Source organism: Aplysia californica, unplaced genomic scaffold (assembly GCF_000002075.1).
Source record: "Aplysia californica isolate F4 #8 unplaced genomic scaffold, AplCal3.0 scaffold00096, whole genome shotgun sequence".
In the NCBI taxonomy this organism is placed as follows: domain Eukaryota; kingdom Metazoa; phylum Mollusca; class Gastropoda; order Aplysiida; family Aplysiidae; genus Aplysia; species Aplysia californica.
The window spans coordinates 209,528-216,195 of NW_004797366.1; the positions used below are offsets into that span (position 1 = coordinate 209,528).

The window sequence follows — 6,668 nt, forward strand, 5'->3', positions numbered from 1 at the left end:
GTCTCTCTCTCTCTCTCTCTCTCTCTCTCTCTCTCTCTCTTTCTGCCGATCACTGTGCCACACAGTCATTCAGAACGGGAGGAAATGTGTCACGACGCAGTATAATCATTCACTCGTCTATTTTTGGGCATATGGAGTAATTGGTGTCATCTTAAAAGTTTTTCGTTAAAATTTGCCTTGTTTTCGATGAAAAAAATATCCTTTTATCTTGAATAGAAGTCGAGATAGTTGCGATTGAAGGAGGTGGGGTCGCCTGGTTCCAGAGGAAAAATTAGCGAGAAAATGGCCGCCAAAGTTTGTTGACTTCCATAGTTTGAGAGTCTTTGGAAACTGCAAATTTATATTTTTGGAGCCTATAATCAACGTTTTTCCATAAAATCCACTCGTAAAAGTGTTTATGAATTGACTACAAGGAGTTGAGCCAAAAAAAAACAACAAAAAAAAACAATAAAAATTTGAAAAAAAAATCCAAACTGGCCGAAAAATGCATTATTTTGACGAGCACCGGATTTCACCACCCAGCCATTCACAATTGAGAAGAAAAAAAACGAGCTCACGAGTACGCGCAGAACTCACAGAGCACGACGATGAAAAAAAAAAAGCAATTAGATGACTCACCTTCATGGTATGCTCGATAATACACACAGGCCTACATCAGTATGACAAGGTAGATTCTATGGGTTTATCGCATAGGCTTGTGAATGTGTTTCAGCCTAATGTCTAAGACTGTAGTCTGACATAATTCTGATTCATCATGTAGCGCGCACTGTACGGCTCTATTAGGAACCAGATTAAGGGCAGGGAGGGAAAGGTTGTACTGACGCTCGACTAGTTGCGACTCTGTTGGTGTTTTGCGCTTCATTTGTACAAAATATAATAACAGACTGGATATCGAATGGGACGTCCATCTTCGCCAGAGCCGAGCTGAACACTCGAGTAGACTTGGACACCCCCACCCCCATAATAAATGAATGAATAAATAAATAAATAAATAAATAGATTTTTTTAAAAATGATAAATAAATAAATAGATAAATAAATATATAAATAAGGAGGAGGGGAGGAGGGAAAGGGGTGTGCACATGTCCACGTCAGTTTTGCTGTACCCTGTCCACCCCCACCCCACCCCCACCCCTACATTCTAAGATAAATAAATAAAAGATCTTATCTCCGCTTACTTGCATGAAGGAGAGGGAGAAGACTGTATGTGAATGTATCAGGCAAAGGGAGAGAGAGAAGACTGTATGTGAATGTATCAGGTAGAGAGAGAGAGAGAGAGAGAGGGAGAGAGAGAGAGAGAGAGAGAGAGAGAGAGAGAGAGAGAGAGAGAGAGAGAAATGTGTATGTGAATGAATCATAGGGAGAGAGAGAAGACTGTATGTGAATGTATCCGTCGCACTCAGGGGAGAGAAGCTGATATGTTTTAAAAATCTCGCTCTAGTAACCCGTTCTCACGGCCATCACCCTGTTTGTAATGTACATCTATTTGATGGAACATGCAAAGGAACAACTGAGCAAACGGCCACACAGAAACAGAAAAAAGAACAGATCGGAACTTCACGGTGACCGTAAAGATGGTTCCAGTAGGGAACGGGAAAGAGGGTGCCCACGTCCCTCGTGACTCATTGGAGCAGAGGAAAATAGGACTAGCGCTCACTTTACTTAAACACAATCTCACATCATCACTCATCACCACCATTATTTCTAAAATCACCATTGCTCTCAGATCAATGACTAACATCTACAATCCTGGAATCTCTATCTGTAACAGTTACTTGTCATACTAAGTATGCACGTAATACACTATTGGACACTATCATACGCACTTTTTTCTACTAATCAGATGGCGTCAATCTTACATAAATGGGCAAGGGATTTTTTTTTTTTAAAGAGAAGAGAACAGACTGTACTTTAACGCTGTCTGTTTATGTACTTGTTCACCGAAATAGTCACTAGATACACCATTAGTACTGCCACCGAAATAGTCACTAGATACACCATTAGTACACCCGGTAGTGAGCTAGAGGGACTGAAGGTGGCTGTGGTTCGAATCCTAAATGGGCCTCTCTTGAACGTTTAGTTGGTTGTTAAGTTTCCATGGCTTCTCACATACTGAGGGGTGGCGTCGGTAGCCTAGTGGTTAGACTACCAGATCTGTAATAGTTAGATTGCGGGATCGGGGGTTCGAGCCTCAGCTCGGTCCGACGATGCATCCTTCAGACAGACACTTTGCAAGAATTTCCCATTTCGCTCGGTCCTTTCGGAGAGGGACGTTAAAACTTGGAGGTCCCGCCTCTTAAATAACCTAACGGTGCTGATATGGGCGTTAAATCTTTACCGTTTCACATTTCTTCACACTCTGAGTTCTGTTTGATGGAGGGAAAGAGGGTACAAGTAGTTTGAAACCCCGTCTACTGAATAACTAACGGTATTGTGTGTTGAAAAAGGCGTAAAACTCAAACAATACCGAGCAATATCATATCACAAAATGTATAACGTCATAAAGCCAAACTAATCGGCGTCTGTGGCGGAGCAGTTAGACACTTCGCCTTTGCATGATAATATATTATGTGATCGGAGTTCGATTCTCGTGAGGGGAAAAATGTTCATCGACTATCTGTTTTCCCACTGGGACTTTGTCTCTCTTAGCCCGAGTCGGCCCTGAAAGGCAGGATCGAAGCCCGCCTCCTGAATCATCTAAACTGCGCCTATGAGGGTATTTAAAGACACCTAACCCCCCCCCAAGAAAATGACAACAACAAAACTATTTAAGGAAGAGCAAAAAGATACAATAAACCCATATTACAGTATGTTAACACGATGGCATTCCATACCCTACAACATACTACCATTATGCAATATACTTCCCATACGTTAAACAAGACACTAGGATACCTTTTCAGACCATATAAACCCATAGCACCGTACCCTACAATAATAATGTATAATGATACCATGATACAGCTTCTTTAAACACCTGTTTTAGTGCCACGGTTTATTCAAATTTCCCATCTATCCTTTTTCCTACTTCTGTGGCAACGATCCTGGCTTATCTTAATGATTCATGCACAAGGCGATAATATCGTGTCCGGTGCACAGAGGTTTGTTTTGGGGTACCAGTATTTGTTTCGTTTTTAAGGGGGGGGGGGGTTGGTCGATTTTTTGTTTTTGGGTGGAGGTTTTTTTGCGTTTATTTAACACAGTTTTTCTTTCAATGAGTCAACAACACTCCCAACCACATGCAGAATGTAAATGTATTATTATACCGAGGGGACACTCGTTGAGCCGTAACATTACACAAACCAACCTGTGGTGGATTTACCGCTGGTACCTAGTTCATGACTGTTCTGCGCACACTGCCCGTCAGATTCATAGGACTGAGTTGCAGCCTGTCAAATTTCATGAATCGGGCAAAAGCTACCATTTAATTTTGGCGTAAACAATACGACTGATTCGACTTGCGACCTTGAAAAGCAAACGTGTTTGGTCTTGAGGGTCATCGTCGAACTTCCTTGAATTCGGTCATATTGTGCCAAAATGGTAGCTTTTGCACCATCTATGAATGAAAACCTGGCTGGCACCGACTTTGACCGTCAGATGCATCCGAATGGCAATGTGCACTGTGTATAGCATGTCTCTCAAGTTACAATATAGTTAGGTTGTTGTTTTAGTAAGGTTTTACGGAGCTTGCAACTGCATACGTCATATTATGAGTGCCAAGGGGTGAATGTCAACATAGAAGTGTAAACGGGGGAATCAGGCTTACTCTGCTCACCTGTCTAGCCTCAACAGCCCAAAGTTTGCTTGGACTATCAAGGCACCCCAAAAATCGCAATTCACAAGAGAGTAACAAACATACAAAAGAAGTAGAGGAAAAAATGACAATAGTAAGAACGAGGAAAGAAAAAGCAGCAGTTCCCCCTATGTTGTTCTGGCACAGTATGAGCATGACATTGATAAATCAGCCCATGTACAATTCTACTGTGCATAAGACCATGTTAATATCCCCCCTTTGGGAATGATCGGCCTAAAGACACTTCAGTCAGTAGCACTGCCTTGGTACAGTATGGTTTGAATATGTTGAACCATTTTCAAGGGACAAAAAAAAAGAGGACATGGAATCGTAGACACGGCGTATTGATATATTGAGACGTGATCGAACTACGTTTTGTCCTTTCTTTATAACGCAATATAAGGACATGCTTTTGTATTATTTTTTCCTCTTCAGGCGTCTCATCTCTTGCCTGCTGTTCTGCTTGTTAGCTGCCTGATTCTGTATCTGTAGCCTGAGATTATTATAACGAAAAGATATGTGTGACGACGTGGTGGAATCAGGCGCTCGTCAATTTTGGGCTTATGGAGTTATAGGTATCATCTTAAAGCTGTCCATTGGCCTTGCTCTTGGGAGGAAAAAAGTCATTTATCTTAGGTACAAGTCGAGATATTGGCGATTGAAGGAGGTGAGGGTCGCCTGGTTTCAGTTGTAAAATTAGAGAGAAAATGACCGCCAACGTAATGGCAGCTTAAAATGTTCATCTTTTATGCCTGTAAGGGGTGGGGGGGGGGGGGGGGGGGGGGGGGGGGGGGGGTTCATTAAAATCCACACGGCACAGGGTTCTTTAATGGGCATGAAAGGTATTCAGCCAAAAATACAAAAATTCGATAAAAGTTCCCAAATGCCAGTTTCTTCACATTCATTTGCCTCTCATGTGATATCTAATTAGTTTTCAATTTTTCCACAAATGCGGATTTGTCCGCTCTCGTGCTTTGTTTTTTTTTTTCCTCGCGATGCCACAGAGCAGATGATGGATAGTGGATGCTCAGAACATTGCATGCCAGACATTAATATTCTGAACAGCTTTTCCCAATCTGCATCAACGAGTCAGTTTTATGTGTTTTCCTAAGAATGGGATATGGATAAAGATAATATTATTATTTGTTCAGACGCCTGGCGGTCATCTCGACTCAAATCTTTGGCAGCTGTTAAAATAGATATATCTGGGGTTTTAAAATATGTGAGGCAGCGTGGTGGAATCAGGCTCTCGTCAATTTTTGAGCATATAGAGTTATTGGTATCATCTTAAAGATTGTTCATTTGTCTTTTTTTGGATGACAAAATATCCATATATCTTGAATACAAGTCGAGATATTTGCAAATGAAGGAGGTGGGGGTCACCTGTTTTCAGAGGTAAAATTAGTGAGAAAATGGCCGCCAAAAAGTAGTTATTTCCTTAGCTGAAGAGTCCGTGGTAACTAAAAATTTACATTTTTTGTGCCTTTGACCAACGTTTTTCAGAAATTTCCACGCAGAAATTAGTTCTTTAATGGGCATAAAAGGTGTCGAGCCAAAAAACAAAAAATTGATAAAAATTCACAAACCTGCGGAAAAATGCAAGTTACTTCATTTTGATTATTTTGACGAGAGCCTGATTCCACCACGCTGACTCACATATTTTAATGGAGGTATTTTTACGCCCCCGTCGAAATAATTTAGATGATTTAGGGGCGGACTCTCGACTCTGCCTGTCAGGGCAACCCAGGCTGAGAGGGAAACAACATCCCAGCAGAAAGACCGAGATGCTCCATGAAAACTCTACGCACTCGAGAATCGAACTCGGGTCTCTTGCGTGGGACAGTGAAGCGTATAACTGCTACACTACAAACTCTTAAATAGATTATATGTTTGAACATCAGCCAAAAAAGAAAAAAAAAGAAAAGAAAAAGGAACAAGTAAGTAAGCAAAGAAAGAAGTCGTGGACGAGGATAGTTTGATGAGAGAGGAAAAATTGATAAAGGGAGAGAGAGAGAAAAGATACGTGTACAGAGAAATGAAAGTTGAGAATTGTTGGGTTGGGTCATTTTCAGAGATACTGCTCTAAAATGTGAAGAAAGTGTGGACTTTTAAGAGGTGTGACAGCAATTGGGGAGGGGAGGGGAGAGAGCTATAAAGAGTTAGAAAGAAAGAGGGAGCAAGAGAGAGAGGGGGAGAGAGGGGGGCGGAGAGAGAGAGACAGACAGAGAGGGAGAGACAGAGAGAGAGAGAGAGAAAGAGAGAGAGTGAGAGAGAGAGGGAGTGAGAGAGAGTAGAGAGAGAGAGAGAGTGAGAAAGATAGGATGGGACGGGGTGGGTATTGCGTGTGAAAATAAGACAGGGGTACAGAAAAACGAGAAAACAAAAAGGGCAAAAGAGGGGCAGGGGGGGGGGGATGATTATGTCTTCATACAAATCCTTCAGCTTCTGCCAGTAGCGAGATAGCAGCTCTGTGATAACACACGTTCAAGTCCCTCTCCAGTCTGTTTGAAGACGGCACGGAGTGTTGTTGAAGCTCTCCACACTGTTTGTGTGTTCAGGCTTTAGGACTTGTTTGAAGTGTATACTATTTCATATCAAATGGGATTAATGCATGTGTGCTTGTTTTGGTACGAGGGTTACAGTGCTATGAGCGCATGTTTTTTAAATGTATGTCTGTAATAAACACATTTTAATGCATCAGATAAAGGATTGATAAATGAGTTAATGAACATTTAACAAAAATAAGACAATTATTGTGGTGAACTGTAGACTAAATTGGTGCAATTGGAATAAATGAAAAGAAAAACATAAAGAATGAAAGAAATTACACTCCAGCAGATTTTGAAATAATATAAAATGTAATGAGTGAATTGGGG

General features: G+C 41.3%; 1 protein-coding gene across 1 annotated transcript in view; it reads left to right on the plus strand.

Annotated features, from left to right (window-relative positions):
- The window catches only part of LOC101860157, a 49,669-nt gene that overhangs the window by 6,137 nt on the left and 36,864 nt on the right, over nt 1-6,668 (plus strand). The window lies entirely within an intron of this gene.